This window comes from Balaenoptera ricei, chromosome 6 (assembly GCF_028023285.1).
Source record: "Balaenoptera ricei isolate mBalRic1 chromosome 6, mBalRic1.hap2, whole genome shotgun sequence".
NCBI classification, from domain to species: Eukaryota; Metazoa; Chordata; class Mammalia; order Artiodactyla; family Balaenopteridae; genus Balaenoptera; species Balaenoptera ricei.
This window is the reverse complement of record NC_082644.1, coordinates 23,465,466-23,483,896: the sequence shown is the minus strand read 5'-3', so window position 1 is coordinate 23,483,896 and position 18,431 is coordinate 23,465,466. Positions and strand designations below refer to the sequence as shown.

The window sequence follows — 18,431 nt, the reverse complement described above, 5'->3', positions numbered from 1 at the left end:
CCACAAGTCACAACTACTGAGCCCGCCCGCCGCACACTACTGAAGCCCGCGCACCTAGAGCCCGTGCTCCGCAAGAAGAGAAGCCACCACAATGAGAAGCCCATGCACCACAATGAAGAGTAGCCCCTGCTCGCCACAACTAGAGAAAGTCCATGGGCAGCAACGAAGACCCAACACAGCCAAAAATAAATAAATAAATAAATTTAACAACAACAAAAAAGAAGTAACACACTGATGTTACAATATTCATTTCTTTAAATATAAGTAAAGTTATAAGAACATTTTTCATATGGTCATAAACCATTTTTTTTGGAAATGGCCTTATTATATTTTTACCTGTTTTTATATGAACTTTTGGTCCTCATCCATTGGTTTGTAAGAGGGCTTAATAAATATAAAAGATTAGCTCTTTGTCATATACACTAAAAATGTTTCCCTATTCACATTTGAAGTCCTCAAATAGCAGCGTTTTTTTTTCATTCATCTGCTTTCAACTAATCTAACTTATCAATTTTCTCTTCCGTGGCATCTGGGTTTGGGTCTTGCTCAGAAATACATTTCTTCTCTGATGGCTGTGGCTAAAACTTCCAAAACAATGTTGAATAATAGTGGTGAGAGTGGGCAACCTTGTCTTCTTCCTGATCTTAGTGGAAATGGTTTCAGTTTTTCACCATTGAGGACGATGTTGGCTGTGGGTTTGTCATATATGGCCTTTATTATGTTGAGGTAAGTTCTCTCTATGCCTACTTTGTGGAGGGTTTTTATCATAAATGGGTGTTGAATTTTGTCGAAAGCTTTTTCTGCATCTATTGAGATGATCATATGGTTTTTATTCTTAAATTTGTTAATATGGTGTATCACATTGACTGATTTGTGTATGCTGAAAAATCCTTGCATTTCTGGGATAAACCCCACTTGATCATGGTGTATGATCCTTTTAATGTGCTGTTGGATTCTGTTTGCTAGTATTTTGTTGAGGATATTTGCATCTATGTTCATCAGTGATATTGGCCTGTAGAGAAGAAAAAGAAATTAAAAGAAGCCAAATCAGAAAAGAAGAAGTAAAGCTGTCACTCTTTGCAGATGACATGATACTATACATAGAGAATCCTAAAGATGCTACCAGAAAACAACTAGAGCTAATCAATGAATTTGGTAAAGTAGCAGGAAACAAAATTAAAGCGCAGAAATCTCTTGCATTCCTCTACACTAATGATGAAAAATCGGAAAGAGAAATTAAGGAAACACTCCCATTTACCACTGAAACAAAAAGAATAAAATACCTAGGAATAAACCTACCTAAGGAGGTGAAAGACCTGTATGCAGAAAACTATAAAACACTGATGAAAGAAATTAAAGATGATACAAACAGATGGAGAGATATATCATGTTCTTGGATTGGAAGAATCAACATTGGGAAAATGACTGTACTACCCAAAGCAATCTACAGTTTCAATGCAATCCCTATCAAACTACCAATGGCATTTTTCACAGAACTAGAACAAAACATTTCACAATTTGTATGGAAACACAAAAGACCCCAAATAGCCAAAGCAATATTGAGAAAGAAGAATGGAGCTGGAGGAATCAGGCTCCCTGACTTCAGACTATACTACAAAGCTACAGTAATCAACACAGTATGGTACTGGCATGAAAACAGAAATATAGATAAATGGGACAGGATAGAAAGCCCAGAGATAAACCCATGCACATATGGTCACCTTATCTTTGATAAAGGAGGCAAGAATATACAATGGAGAAAGACAGCCTCTTCAAAAGTGGTGCTGGGACACTGGACAGCTAAATGGAAAAGAATGAAATTAGAACACTCCCTAACACCATACACAAAAATAAACTCAAAATGGATTAAAGACCTAAATGTAAGGCCAGACACTATAAAACTCTTAGAGGAAAACATAGGCAGAACACTCTATGACATAAATCACAGCAAGATCCTTTTTGACCCACCTCCTAGAGAAATGGAAATAAAAACAAAAATAAACAGATGGGACCTAATGAAACTTAAAAGCTTTTGCACAGCAAAGGAAACCATAAACAAGATGAAAAGACAACCCTCAGAATGGGAGAAAATATTTGCAAATGAAGCAACTGACAAAGGATTAATCTCCAAATTTACAAGCAGCCCATGCAGCTCAATATCAAAAAGACAAACAACCCAATCCAAAAATGGGCAGAAGACCTAAACAGACATTCACCCCAAGAAGATTTACAGATTGCCAACAAACACATGAAAGAATGCTCAACATTATTAATCATTAGAGAAATGCAAATCAAAACTACAATGAGATATCACCTCACACCAGTCAGAATGGCCATCATCAAAATATCTACAAACAATAAATGCTGGAGAGGGTGTTGAGAAAAGGGAACCCTCTTGCACTGTTGGTGGGAATGTAAATTGATACAGCCACTATGGAGGACAGTATGGAGGTTCCTTAAAAAACTAAAAATAGGACTACCATACGACTCAGCAATCCCACTACTGGGCACGTACCCTGAGAAACCCATAATTCAAAAAGAGTCATGTACCACAATGTTCATTGCAGCTCTATTTACAATAGCCAGGACATAGAAGCAACCTAAGTGTCCATCGACAGATGAATGGATCAAGAAGATGTGGCACATATATACAATGGAATGTTACTCAGCCAAAACAAGAAATGAAATTGAGTTATTTGTAGTGAGGTGGATGGACCTAGAGTCTGTCATACAGAGTGAAGTAAGTCAGAAAGTGAAACACAAATACCTTATGCTAACATATATATATGGACTGTAAAAAGAAAGCAAAAATGGTCATGAAGAACCTAGGGGCAGGACAGGAATAAAGACGCAGACCTACTAGAGAATGGACTTGAGGACACAGGGAGGGGGAAGGGTAAGCTGGGACAAAGTGAGAGAGTGGTATGTACATATATACACTACCAAATGTAAAACAGATAGCTAGTGGGAAGCAGCCGCATGGCACAGGGAGATCAGCTCGGTGCTTTGTGACCACCTAGAGGGGTGGGATAGGGAGGGTGGGAAGGAGGGAGACACAAGAGGGAAGAGATATGGGGATATATGTATATGTATAGCTGATTCACTTTGTTATAAAACAGAAACTAACACACCATTGTAAAGCAATTATACTCCAATAAAGATGTTAAAAAAAAATACATTTCTTTTCCAGCATTATATACGCAAACATTCTCCCTTGATTTTGTCTCATTCTTTCTCTGAATTTGTTTTATTTTAAATTTTTATGCCATTATAGATCTATTTTAATATAAGGTGTGAAGGATGGATCCAACTCAATTTATGTATTTCTAGATGGCTATTTATCCCAGTACCATTTATTGAATACTCTGGTTTTTGTCACTGAATTAAACTGCCATATTCATTATATGCTAAACCTGTATATGTATTTGAATTTATTAATGGACCTTATTATGTTTCTTCACTGATATCTGTATTAATATGCTAGTATCTAACAGCTAGAGTCAAGCTTTATAATATATTTTCTATACTTGTAGAACTAATTCTTCTTCTTACTATTACTTTTACTAATTGCCTTGACTATTCTTGCATATAATATTTCAAGGTAAAAATGGAATAATCTCATTGTACTTAGGTGTTAATTTAGGGAGAACTAACATCTTTATAGTATCAAGTCCTGATATCCAAGGTCAGGGATTTTTTAAAATTTTCTATTTTGCCCTGCAATGGTGTTTTGAATATTTTTTCATAGAGATCTTGGAACATTTCCTGTTAATTTTTTGTTTCATATATATATATATATATATATATAATATTGATTTTTTAAATTGCTTTAACAGGGAAGGACTTTACTGAATTCTCTTAATGTTTATTTATTGTTTTTCAGGATACTGTCTTGCATTTTCAACAAGCAAATAATGATAATTTTATTTTATTTCTAATGTTTATGTTTCTTGTTTTTTGCCTTTCTCTAATTGAATGTGCTTCATAACCTGAGAAAGTAAGAATAGAGACTTAGGAAGGAGTTTTGCAATATTGGAATAAGGGTTTAAAAAGGAAGTTATTGCCACCAAAATAAAGGATACTCCAAGTTCATCCTCTCTGGGATCAAGTTATGAGGAAAAAATCAGAAATAGAAGTCTATGAGTTTAGAGCAATATAGAAGAGATGGGGAAATGTGCCCATGGTGTAGTATATTGTGATATATGAGACATGAGTTTTAGGACATTTTATCATCTCCAAATAATGAACCGCATCAGGTCCTTAGACGTGTGTTTATTCATTGGAGTGCATCAAACACGATCTCATGTTTCCTTTGACTTTTTTCTCTACGAATTCTTTTTGATTTGCTTTTTCAAGACTAAAAGATTTGGAGAAAATAAGGCAAGATCAACCATTTTCATGACATTAGTTTCATTACATGATGTATATATTTATGTTATGACATTTTGTATATATGAGCAAAATTGGATAGAGGTAATATAGACCAACTGCTTGATAAGAAAAGCTGCCCTAAACAACAAAGACCTACTGCACAGCACAGGGAAACTATACTCAGTATCTTTTAATACCCTATAATGGAAAATAATATGAAAAAGATTATATATATATAACTGACTATATATATATCTGAATCACTTAGCTGTACACTTGAAACTAACATAACATTGTAAATTAACTATACTTCCATTTTTAAAAAAGATATTAGAAAAAGAATAGCTGCCCATTTTTTAATAGTATTAAAATGTGAACAATGAAGGGACAGATAATTACAGTAATATTAATACTAATAACAATATAATGCTAAAAAGAGGAAGAAAAACAGCATTGAAAACTCTTACTGTATGCCAAACACTGAGCACAACTATTTAAACAGCTCTTCTTATTTAATCGCCACAAAAATTATGTCTATTTTATAGATGAGGAAATTAGAGTTTGCAGAAGTTGAATTGCCCAAATCCACAGTTTATAACCAGTTTTTATTTTCAAAGCCTGTTTTGTATGACTCTAAAGTCCCAACTCAGGCATTAATTTAGTCTGAAAACTGTGCTTTTACTTTTCTGTGATATTAAGAAATCATAAATATTGGTCCCAAAACCAATTAATTTTTAAAAATCCATCAATAAAAGCAAGCTGCTAAAAGATTAACTTAAATAAAACACCTAGTGAAGATTTAAAAAAAACACAGTCCAATCAAATAAAATGTATTGAGTGCCCACAGGGACATTTTCTACCAATGTACACACAGTGTCTCTATCTGAAAAAGAAAACTACACTTCAGGGAGTCTGCTCTGAGAAATTCAGGCATCTACTGCCTTTCACATAGAATGTTCACTGGTGAAATGTTTTAGATAAAAGCTGATATCCAGAATCTGAGGGCTCTTTGCCTGAAAGCAGTGTACATGGCCAGCTTTTGGCAGTTGGTTTCTTCCTAAGGCCATGTCCTTCCTGAAAAGTCTGTCTATGCCTGGGGCCTTGTGAAAGGTACATAGGTCAAAATGACATTATTAATGGACTCCAGAATTGGCTCTACATTTGCTGGGCCCTGGACCCTATAAAAGCCAAATAGGTATGAATCTGAAAGATAAACTGAAAGGCCCAGGTACCTAGAGGAGAAAAATTCACAGTTGAAAAGGTTTCTTTCCTCTGGAGAAAAGGGGGACAATTTTTCAGGTGGTAGCAGGGAGAGAGGTGGGGGGAGATATTTTCAGGCAACTAATATAGTCCAGAAAGGCTCTGAATCACTGCTGCCCAAAGTGAGACTCATGTAGGAGGTCACATGCAACTCCACAGGGCTCATGTGTTTGCTCAGAACAGGAACAAACAACAGTCACACACTTTAATGTAACCGAGAGCTTCTTAGTTCTTCTATCAACGTTCCCCATTCCTTTCACCATCTAGTTAAACTGAGAAGCCAATGTCATGCATAGTTATTGTACATTGTACTAGTCAGGGTTCTCCAGAGAAAGAGAACCAATCAGATACATGTGTGTGTGTATATATATATATATATATATATATATATATATATATATATATATATATATATATAAAATCAGATAAGTGTGTATATTTACATATATATATGGAGATTTAATAGGAGAAATTGACTCACATGATTACAGAGGCTGAGAAGTCCCACAATCCACAGTCTGCAAGCTGAAGACCCAGGAGAGCTAGTGGTGTAGTTCCACTCGGAGTCCAAAAGCCTGAGAACCAGGAGAGCTGATGGTATGTCTTAGCCTGAGAGCAGAAGATCAATGTCCCAACTCAGCAGGCAGGCAGAGAGAGAATTCAACCTTCCTCTATCTTTCTGTTCTATTCAAGCCCTCAGTGGATTATATTATGCCCACCCACATTGGGGAGGGCTCTCTGCTTTGCTGAGCACACTGATTTAAATGCTAATATCATCTGGAAACACCCTCACAAACTTACTCAGAATAATGTTTAATCGGGAAACCCCATGGCCCAGTCAAGTTGATACATAAAATTAACCATCACAGTTACATAAGTAGCTTTTTAAAATGCAAAATAATAGCCAGAAGTGTTTAAATACAATTAAACTCCAATTTCATTTACTTATCTATTATTGTCAGTAGATTATCATAAAGAGTGCTCAGGGGACATACTGATGTCACATCGTATATGTTTAAAACAAAATTTGATCAACTTACCTTAAAACTATTTCACATAGGAGTGTCTAAAAATAAATTATTGACAAAAAGCATTAAAAAAATTTCTACAGAGTCACCACTTCTTAAGGCAGGGAGGGCGACAGTTCAAAAGACAACATTCTTATTTATAAGAGCAATACATAGTTAAGATTCATCTCATCTTAATGCTATTGAATATCTATTTTGTCTTAAATAGAGCTGTCAAGGAGCATTTTGACTACAAAATGTCTGAGCCTTGTAAAAAACTTCCAGGGCTAATCTAAAGAAAATTGTCAAGAATACAAGGAGCAGGTCCATTTTGCCCCTGGGACTACAGTGAGGTGACAGCAAGGCTGGGCAATGCTTAAGGAGCTTGCCTGATGGAGGTAGGTTAAGCCTTTCATGCTTCCTACTTCTATTTACTACAGAAAAGAGAGGAATGAGTTTCAAACAAATGGGTGGAGGAAACTGTAAGGAAGCTCATGAAACAGGTCTAGTTTATTCCTTTTCTTTTATCTGGGAGAAGTAGGTCCAGAGTTGCTTGTCGTAGACCCTACCTGGGGGAGGCAGCACAGTTCACAATTCCCTAAGTGCTACCTTCCTGCCCTGTGGTTATCTGAGAAAAGCAGAATATCTAATCCAAGCTGGCCAACTCCCATCCTCTCTACTAGAATTTGACCCTTGAATGCAGAAAAGCAGCAGCTCAGTGAGTTAAATGCCAGTGAACTTTCTCCAGGCGCAGATGCCCAAGCCACTTGCTTCCCATCTTCCTAAACTCGGTGTTCACAGCGTTCTCTGAATGGCAAGATATTTTAATGTCCTTTAAAAAAGAAACATTGACAACCTTAACTTATGTTACTTATATCAAAAGAACCTGAATTACTATCCTCCCTAAGTGAGTAATCTGTCATCTTTCTTTTTTTAACTTTTTGTTCTACTTCTGTGAAAAATGCCATTGGTAATTTGATAGGGATTGCATTGAATCTGTAGATTGCCTTGGGTAGTATGGTCATTTTAACAGCATTGTTTCTTCCAATCCACGAACAAGGTTTATCTTTCCATCTGTTTGTGTCATCTTCAATTTCTTTCATCAGTTTTTGGAGTACAGGACTTTTGCCTCCTTAGTTAGGTTTATTCCTAGGTATTTTATTCTTTTTGATGTGATGATAAATGGGATTGTTTCCTTATTTTCTGTCTTTTAAAGCTGTGTCTTGCAGGACCCTGCCATATTCCATTCCATTTTTATCAGAGACATCTTTTCCATAAAGCAGATCTTGATCATTTGGGGTCTCTAGTTATACCACTTCAGTGACCACTCATTAGATAAAAAATTAAAGTTATATTTTTGATGAACATGATTTGAGATTGCTATATTTCTTTTATTACATATTTAAACTTCTACCTCCTGCTATCCCTATCCCACCCCCATGAACATACGTGACAATTCGGTTTACTTAGTTTTTGTTAACTTTGCAAAGCAAGTGATTAGGAACCAGGACTGGAGAAATAAATAAACACGTCCCTTTCCTCAATGGAGCTTAAAGTTTAAATAAGAGAATTTACATGATCCATATGAGAGATGGATGAGTATGGTAAAAGAGAAATAAATGTGAGAAGTAAAAATAAAATACTAAAGTTCAGGAAAAGAAAAGAATGTGTTAAGACAGTTATCTGGAAGAGTGGGGCCATCAGAGTTGGGTAGAATTGTAACAGACAGAGATGGAGGGACATTTCACAGAAAATCCCACAGGGAGAGGCATGAGGGCAGTAGCCACCTGGTTTGTACAAATCTCTGATGACTTTACTTTTAGATGTCCTTCTGTCTCTCTCCCCCAACAGGTAAGTGATTCTCCTACAAGGTGCTCCCTAGGGGTTTTTTATCAAGTCTTGGCCAGAATTTATGCCAATGGCCCTCATGATCTGCTGCTGGTAGCAAACTGTTCCCCCTTCTCTCTTATATTTCCATGACCTCACCCTTTTACATCGTCTATTTTTTTCCCTCTTGTACCTGGAGTTAGTGCTCCAACGCACATGCAACACACTCTGTTGGCTAAGTGTCCTGTATCCCCTCACTTCTGTTTTGGGTTGAGATGCATTTGAATGCAATAACTTTTTCTACATTTATCTCAACATGCCTTTATTACAGAACTATAATGAGCTTGAGGCTTGGGGAATATCAGTTCCAGAATGCACATGGAAAAATGGCTGCAGTTCACTCTCAGCACAATCATAGGTGTGTTTGTTCTCAAGGTACAGAAGTCCTACAGAGGAGGGACCCCCTTGGCTCCCTGTGGTGAGTCAACCTCTGAGTCTTTATGGCCTCATAATGCTTTAGTAGTGCTCTGTGAGGGCATATTAAGTGGTCAACCACCAAGTCTGGAAGTAGGGCCTGGAGCTGGTAATACTGGCTGTTGACACCCAAGCCAGGCCTTGAAGATGCAATGGCTGGGGGGAGCTTCTGAGAACCTCCCCTTTCTGCAGCTTCTTCCTGGGATGTGAGATTTGGAGCTCTTTGAGCTGTGTCTGAGTCAACAACTCATTATCCACAAAAGCAAGGTCACTCAGAAACCCCAGCAGGTAGAAATGAACAGGAACTCTGTTAGAGTAATTTAGCATCCTTGACTTGAAATAACCTTCTCTATTTAAATGATCAAATAAATCATGACATCTCTCTCAGATGAACTTCTCTCTCCCCCAAAACACCAAATTGGCTTTATTTTTAGTTGAATATCTACTACATTCCCTTATATTTAACTACAGTTTTTTCTCACCGCAATTTGACTTCCCCTCTTTACTACAAATATATGGGCCATATGAGCTACCTAGTCACATGAAGTAAACTTAGCTCTTTCAGATCTGCATTCAATATATCTCTTACCATTATTTTAAATTATGGGATATTTAAACGAACCCCAAAATAGTGCTAGCATGTTAACACTTTGGATCTTCTAAAATTCACAAAACATTGCAGATATAGCTAAAAACTGATTCCCCATCTCTTCTGTTTTCAATTTTTTGTGTGTCATTTTGGTAATCTAAATCTTTGTAACTACTTTTATAGCTTTCCCAGACACTGAAACTTTTTGTGTCTCTTTCAATATAGTAACTAGGTTCATTCTAGTAATAATCTTCACTTTCTATTATTTTCTCTTTTTTAATTGAAGTATAATATAATTGATCTACAATGTTGTGTTAGTTTCTGGTGTACAGCAAAGTGATTCAGTTATATATATACATATATATATATATATATATTCTTTTTCATATTCTTTTCCATCATGGTTTATTACAGGATATTGAATATACTTCCCTGTGCTATACAGTAGGACCTTCTATTATTTTCTTGTTTGCAAGTCATTTACAAAACAAGTTGCAAATGATTTACTAATAATATTTAATTTTGTTCCAAGAACCTACTAGTTTATATTTCTTCAAGTCTAAAAAACAATAAAAGAACATTTTAAATGTAACACTTTTTAAAATTAAAACATATATATTTAAAGTAATTTCTTTATTTTCCTCAAATATATTTTTCTAACCTGTTCTTAGAAAAGAAAACTTTTTCTTACATGTAGAAACTACATAAGAGAATCCACTTAAATTTTACAAGGTCAATGTATTCAGAATAATAACTCCCATCTTGAATTTGTAAGAGCTATAATAACCTTTTAAATTAGAGTTCTGATGAGTTTTTAATGAAAACAACAAAGCCCTAATTACTGCAGAAAGTACAGATTAAGGATTAAATAATGGTTCTCTAAAGTCTTCAACAGCTGGCTGTTATTTATTGATTTCTTATGCCTTGTGTTCCAGGCTGATGCCTGCCAGGAGGACACAGGCTTCTGGCTGCTGCCCCATCACAGGAGCAGGAAGGTTCCTTAGGTCAACTGCAGTGAGAGTCATCTGCTTGGGCTGACAGATTGACAGAAGGAAACTACTTCCTAAAGTGGGCATAATAATTCTTATTATTCCAGGCAGCTAAATGGGGAATTATAGGAACAGAATTAGTTTAGATGTCCTTGGTAGCCTAGATCTGTTTCATTGTACAAGAAAGAGGAACAGGGAGGAAAAGAAAAATAATCTATTTGAAGAAGGAAAACATAAACTAAAGAGAGGAAAGGGCAGGATGAGAGAAAGAGAAAGAAAGAAAAGAGCATGTGATGCGATGGTGTCGCCTCTCAGCACCCAACCTTTATGGTTAAAACCGCTACCCCTGCCCGTATGCATAGGGCTACAATGTTCCTAGATGGCTTCCCAATAGCCACATGTGCTTAAACCAAGGTGAGGTCAGACCGGAGCTGGCCAGTCTTATTACCCCTTCCTTTGAAGTTTGCTTTCCACAAAGGCTGAGTATGCAGAGTGTTCTTCTAAGATATTTCTAAACCAGAGGAGAGCAAGAAAAGATGCCTTTCTGGTAGTGGAAGCTGGAAGATGTAAAACTCAGAGCTTGCAAGAGGCAAGACTCCTACCACAGGGCAGAGACTGAACTTCAGGAGGGAGGGACTGAAAGATTGTGTGGAGAACCTTGCTTCCTGCTGCCCCTGAAGCTCAGCTGGGTCTTCCCATTCCCACTGTACAGCAGGATTTCCCATTTGCCTGTACTAATTTGAGTTGGTTTAACTTTGGAAATCATAAATGCCACAGCATGAAAGTAGAAATGAAAGAGAAAAAAAATAGACAAGAGAGGTTAGGAGAAGACATATAATGAAGGAATGGAGTAAAAAAAAAAAAAATAGGCATGCACTACAGGTTTTCTCCCCTGTTGGCTTTCATGAAGTATGTGATCATTTTGGGGAGACCCCATGGCCAGGAGTTGAGAGCAGCCCCCAGCTAACAGCCAGGAAGAAGCTGGGGCCCTCAGCCCCACAGCACAAGGAAATAAATTCTACCAGTAGCCTGATTGAATTTGGCAACAGATCCTTCCCTATTCGGTCTTCCAGATGAGAACCCAGACCTGGCTGACACTTTCACTGAAGTCTTGCAAAGGACACAGATAAACCTGACCTACAGAAGCTACTAGCTAGTAAATATACGTTATCAAGCAGCAATAGATAATGCAGATTTGGTACCTGGACATGTTATCTTGCTGTAACAACTACCTAAAAATGTGAGAGTGACCGTGGATGCAGACAGAAGGAGGAGGATGAAAGAATTTTAAGGAGCGTGAGATAACAGCTAAATTGCCTGGAATAGACTGTTAGTAGAAATTTGGGAATTGAGGATGCTGTTGGTGAGGGCTCAAAAGGAAGTGAAGAGAATGTTACTGGAGTCTGAAAGAAGTGGGATTCTTGTTATATAGTTTCAAGAGCTTGCAGTAACTGTCTCTTGCAGTTATTTAAGAAGTAGAACTTATAAATGATGAACTTGCTTCTATAGCTAAGGAGATTTCCAAGAAAAGATGTAGGTTCCTTCTGGTGTGTTCTTGCTATTTACAATAAAATGTGAGAGGAGAGAGATAAATTAATTGGGAGAAGAACTATTTTAAAAAAGGAGCCAAGTTTTGATGATTTTGAAAATCCTCCAGACGGCATAGCAAAAAAGCCAATTTTTTACAATACTTTACAATTTTTTACAATACTTTACAATTTTTTACAATACATTTGAGCAATACTCAAATGCTCAGAGTATTCAAAAAGCCTTTCAGGTGTCCTCAGATCCTCTCAGTTACACCAGAGGCCTCTAAAAACCTAAAGTATATTGTCCCTCAGCCTTCAGAGCAGAAACAAGAGGTAAAGAAGGACTTATCTAAAAAACACATGAGGGCTTTTATCTACAGATGTGAGCCCCAGGGAAGTCCATGGGAGACCCACAAGTTCTTTTTTTTTTCTTTTTCTTTTTTTTAAATATTTATTTATTTATTTATGGCTGTGTTGGGTCTTCGTTTCTGTGCGAGGGCTTTCTCTAGTTGTGGCAAGTGGGGACCACTCTTCATCGCAGTGCGCGGGCCTCTCACTATCGCGGCCTCTCTTGTTGCGGAGCACAGGCTCCAGACGCGCAGGCTCAGTAATTGTGGCTCACGGGCCCAGCCGCTCCGCGGCATGTGGGATCTTCCCAGACCAGGGCTCAAACCCGTGTCCCCTGCATTGGCAGGCAGATTCTCAACCACTGCGCCACCAGGGAAGCCCTTTTTTTTTTTCTTGTTGGTCAATTTATTTATATTTTTAAATTGAAGTTGATTTACAATGCTGTGTTAATTTCTGCTGTACAGTAAAGTGACTCAGTTATACATATATATTCCTTTTTATATTCTTTTCCATTATGATTTATCATAGGATATTGCATATGGTTCCCTGTGCTATACAGTAGGACCTTGTTGTTTATCCATTCTATATATACTACTTTGCATCTGCTAATCCCAAACTCCCAATCCATCCCTCCTCCACCTCTCCTACCCCTTGGCAACCACAAGTCTGTTTTCTATTCCGTGACTGTTTCTGTTTCATAGATAAGTTAATCTGTGTCGTATCTTAGATTCCACATATAAGTGATATCATATAGTATTTGTCTTTCTCTTTCTGACTTACTTCACTTAGTATGATAATCTCTAGGTCCATTCATGTAAGTGCAAATGGCATTATTTCATTATTTTTATGGCTGTGCAATATTGCATCATATATATATACCACATCTTCTTTATCCATTCATCTGTTGATAGACATTTAGGTTGCTTCCAGGTCTTGGCTATTGTAAATAGTGCTGATATGAATATAGGGGTGCATGTATCTTTTCGAATTATAGTTTTGTCTGGATATATGCCCAGGAGTGGGATTGCTGGATCATATGGCAACTCTATTTTTAGTTTTTTGATGAACCTCTATACTCTTTTCCATACTGGCTGTACCAATTTACATTCCCATCAACAGTATAGGAGGGCTCCCTTTTCTCCATACCCTCTCTGGAATTTGTTATTTGCAGACTTTTTAATGATGGCGACTCTGACCAGTATGAGGTGGTACCTCACTGAAGCTATGATCTGCATTTCTCTAATAATTAATGATGTTGAGAATCTTTTCATGTGCCTATTGGCCATCTGTATGTCTACTCTGGAGAAATGAGACCCACAAATTCTTGATAAAGTTATATCAGTAAAAATCTTGCCAGCTTGGACTGAAAAAGACATAGTACAAAATAAAAGGAGGTGATCAAAACGCTAAAATTCTACTGGCAGGAAACAGGCTGCTAAAACTTATGGCCCCAGAAGGTTTGTCTAGCACTGCTAGGCTGGATTTCTGAGTCACCTTTTATCCTATTGCTACTTCTGAACATTTGGCCTTATTAGACAAGTAGTTCTTTAGATGAACAAACAACAAGCAGAAACACAGTTACCCACGTCTCGCACACATCTGCCGTTTCTCTTAGTGTGAACAGTAGTTCTATAGTGTTTGAATAATGACATGAATGATGCTTAACCGAGGTTACTTACCATGCACTTCATAAGAGTATGTGCCGGAGGTAATGCTGTTGCCTGAAATGTAATAGATAGTAAAGTTTCTTGAGTAATTAAGAAAAAATTACACACTCTTATTTAATAACAGGGTCTTTCTTCTGAACATAGCATTCGTAAGTGGAGATTTCATACATGCTTTACATTAATTGCTTTAATCGCAGTTAGTGTAAAACATTTATTAATAAGTAACAGAGGCTAAACTACAATCCATATGCACAACTGACTTTCAGTGATTGGTAGGTTAGGTCCACAGCCCCTGATCTGAAGTACTTGGTGCCAAATGAGATTCATACTTCAGGGTTTTTCATGTGTTCGAATGGTCACATCATGTATATGCACATATTGATTGCTAGGTGGTAATCACATACATTATGATTTCTGCAAAAACTTATGAGTATTTATATTCAACAGGATAAAAACTTTATAAATATCATCAAGCAAGTTAGGCTTTACTGTTTATTGAGTTCAGGTCCAGCCAGGTTTTTACATCATGACAGGCCTTGTTTCTTTTAGAATATTTTGTAATTCAGAATTGCAGATAAGGGATGTGTACCTTTAATAATAGTCATCATTAACATGGATGGTGGATAGACCCAGACAGACAAATACTAAAGTCATTTACAAAAATAGGATAAGGAGAGCATCGGGGAAACATATAAAGCTGGAGAATGAGCTTTTAATGTGTTCTTATTATAAAAGTGAAAAAAGTAGGCCTCCTACAAGAGAACTCCATTCTCCTGGGGGAAGGAGATTAATGCAATGAAGCTAAAAGCAGGTGGCTCCGTTGCAACTTAAATCTGTCATAGGAAAGAAGGTGGAGGAGGATGATCTCATTTTGGTCTCTGTAGTGAAAACATAATACCAACTGCAAGACAGAACGGTCACATAAGGCAATTGGATTATCCTATATGTCATTTAAACAGTATTTTTAGATCGAGTGACACGTGTTTGGAGAGGGAAAAATATATATAAGAAACATACAAATATGATATTATAGGTTGAATTGTGTCCCCAAAATATATGTTGAAGTCCTAACTTCAGAACGTGACCTTATTTAGAAATAGGGTCACTGTAAAGCAATTAAAGATGAGGTCATACAGAATACAGTAAACCTTTAATTCTATATGACTGGTGTCTTTTTTTTTTTTTGGCCACGGCCACGCGGCATGTGGGATCTCAGTTCCCCGACCAGGGATTGAACCCGTGCCCCCTGCAGTGGAAGTGTGGAGTCTTAACCACTGGACCGCCAGGGAAGTCCTTGACTGGTGTCTTTAAGATAAGAAGAGTAGCAACACAGGCAGAGATACACAGAGGAGAAGACAACACGAAGACAGAGGCAGTGGCTGGAGTGAAGCATCGATAAGCCGAGGAATGCCCACGATTGCTGGCAATCAGCAAAAGCTAGGAGGAGGCAAGGAAAGAGTCCCCCTCTGGAGCCTTCAGAGAGAGCCAACACCTTCATTTTAGACTTCTGGCCTCCAGAACTATGGGAGAATAAATTTCTGTTGTTTTAATCCACCCAAGTTTGTGGTAACTTGTTACAGCAGTCCTAGGAAATAAATACATATGTTGATGAGGCTTATAAAGGTATATTACTTTCACTATTTAAGAATACTAATATTTTCAGTAGTACGAATAAATATCCTAACTCATGTTAACCTCAACCACTTTTATCTAACATTAATGCTCCAGGAAAAGGCAGAATTTATAAGTAATTTATTCTGTAAATTATTTACAGAATGTAGGGGACCAGTAAATATCTGGCTGTCCTTTTGAAAGAAATAGTTAGTATAACATTAGCAATTATCCACTAGAGAGATTTACTTCAGTAAAATAAAAATGGTCGTGGTGAGAAAATGTTAACCAAGAAACCTATCTAGATGAGAATCTGATGACAAACCTGGTTCCGTTCACATTTCTAAGACTATGTTCCTAGAATTCAACTGCAAACCTACTAAATAAATAAATAGAGTGATGCTTCCAAGAAGGGCTTGAACAGAGATGCTGGTGTAGCTTTCCAAGAAATTCTCTCAAATATTTTCAGAAAACTGTGATGATCCAAAAATGAAAGCCTTTGTCCCTGCAATTTACAACTTTCACTGTATTTATGCTTTTCATCATCTTGTAGTTCTCTTCTAATGGAATGTTCCACCCCAGTCTCCAAGGTCATCTCACTGTTTCCTGTGCTTTCAGTATTCATGCTTTTGTTCATCTTATTCCTGCTTCCAGAAACATTCTCCTTACCTCTTCAACCTGTTGATAACATGAGGCTTTCTTCACGGCCCATCTCAGGCCTACATCATGACTATCTCAGCCTGCAGTACTCTCTGTATTTTGTGAACTCCTAAATTCCTGTGCCTCATATTTGAACAATCATCAGGGTAATTTTCTGACTATTTTCTATACAGGGTTCTGTATTTTTTAATGGGCAATAGCATTAACATCTTACAAAATTTTCTCCAGTGACTATTTGCCAGTGATGGATGCAGGAGATGTGAAGATAGAGCTATTCCCTAAAGGAGTTCAAAATATAGAGAAACACTCATTGTTTTTCCTTCAAGTACCACTGACCATGTGCAAACCAGGGGCTCTGGAAATGCAGAATTGGGAGGAATGACTTTCAGTCTGGGTGATCAAAAATGCATCCTGTGAGAGCTCTGAAGAGTCTAGATCCAGAGTCATACACATGACTTATTAGGATCAGGAGAGATGCCCCTGTTCAGGGATGCCAGACTGTACCAACTTTGGTACCCCATTAACACTGGGATGTCAATAAGCTATCCTCCCCAACCACTAGGGTTCCCAATTGCTTTGAGGATGTCACACAACCTTTGTACCCTTGCCTATCTTTATTAAACCATTCTTCATTAAACTTTAAAATGCTGAATCTATTTAAAAAAATGCATCCTGGGAGAGAGTACGCTTGACTCATTCATTCATTATATAAACACTTACTGGTGTCCAACCTGCCCCCGGCTTGTTCCGCTCAGGAGGCACATGGGGAAAGGCAGCGTGGGCAAAGGCCACACTCTAATAGGGGGAGTGGCTAACTGAGAGTGAAAACAATTTTACAGTTAGCAACTGCTCTCATTTTATTGTTTGGGAGGAATAAGAATTTTATTTGTGATGTTATGTTTTTTCCCTGAGCACTGGCCCTTTCAACGTAAGCAAAGGGTAGATGACAATGTGTGGATATGGTGCTTTCTTAGACCTGTGTAACCAGAACATGGGAATTTCATGATCACTATCATTTAGAATTTGTGGGGGGGAGTCATGTTAGAATGTTTATAACATTCCTTTATTCCAGCATCTCTTTTGATAGGAACTCTGGCCACACATTTTTAATATTGTTAATCAGAGCAGAGCAAGATATTTAACTATGTACTTATTAAATGTGTAATAAATACCTTTATAAATATCCAAAAAAGTTAAGCCAAAGGAAAAGCTACTTTCCTCAAAGAGACATGACAATTCATGTAATTAGAAACAGAAACTGTATCACTGCTGCAAGATAACACAAAGTGGTTAAGACTCCAATGAATCCCAATGTGTTCCACAGCCTGTAGATTCCTTCACATAACCAAACAGCAAAGGGCTACATAGGACTTTTCCTCCCAGGGAAGTGCTGTGCCCCTCCACATGCTTGTTCATGTACTATACATTTAAACATCCAGCATCACAGAATTCCCAGATTAAATCAGGAAGTGAAAGAATAAACAAATTTTACTAATGTGAAGCAATGCAGACATCATGACAAACTGCTGTGTAACTGAAAAACATAAAAATAAAAATAGATAATGACTTTTAAAATTTTCTTAGACTTCCACACTAAATTCCCATTCAGAAATTGCTTTACCTTTGTTCCCCTCCTAAATTGTACTTGTGCAATATATTTTGAAGTGCAATATGCACCTTGCTGTCTCTTAGGAATATTTTCAATTTAAGTTGGTGGATTTAGTTTCTCTACTTGATATAATAGGTTTAAAATGACATGTGTGGGTTTTTCATAGTATTTTTTTATTTAATTTATTTTTTTTATTGAAGTATAGTTAAGTTACAATGTTGTGTTAGTTTCAGGTATACAGCAAAGTGATTCAGTGATACATATGTGTGTGTGTGTATATATACATATATATTCAGATTCTTTTCCTTTATAGGTTAGTACAAAATATGGAGTATGGTTCCCTGTGCTATACAGTAGGTCCTTGTCGGTTATCTATTTTATATATTGTAGTATGTATATGTTAATCCCAAACTCCTACTTTATCCCTCTCCACCCACTTTCCACTTTGGTAACCATAAGTTTGTTTTCTATGTCTGTGGGTCTATTTCTG

At 37.1% G+C, this 18,431-nt stretch overlaps 1 protein-coding gene across 1 annotated transcript in view; it reads right to left on the bottom strand.

Moving 5' to 3' along the window:
• The window catches only part of LOC132368247 (receptor expression-enhancing protein 5-like), a 175,652-nt gene that overhangs the window by 102,861 nt on the left and 54,360 nt on the right, over nucleotides 1-18,431 (bottom strand). Inside the window, 1 exon segment of the mRNA XM_059927021.1 lies at nucleotides 14,074-14,115. The gene's annotated coding sequence lies outside the window, so the exon portion shown is untranslated.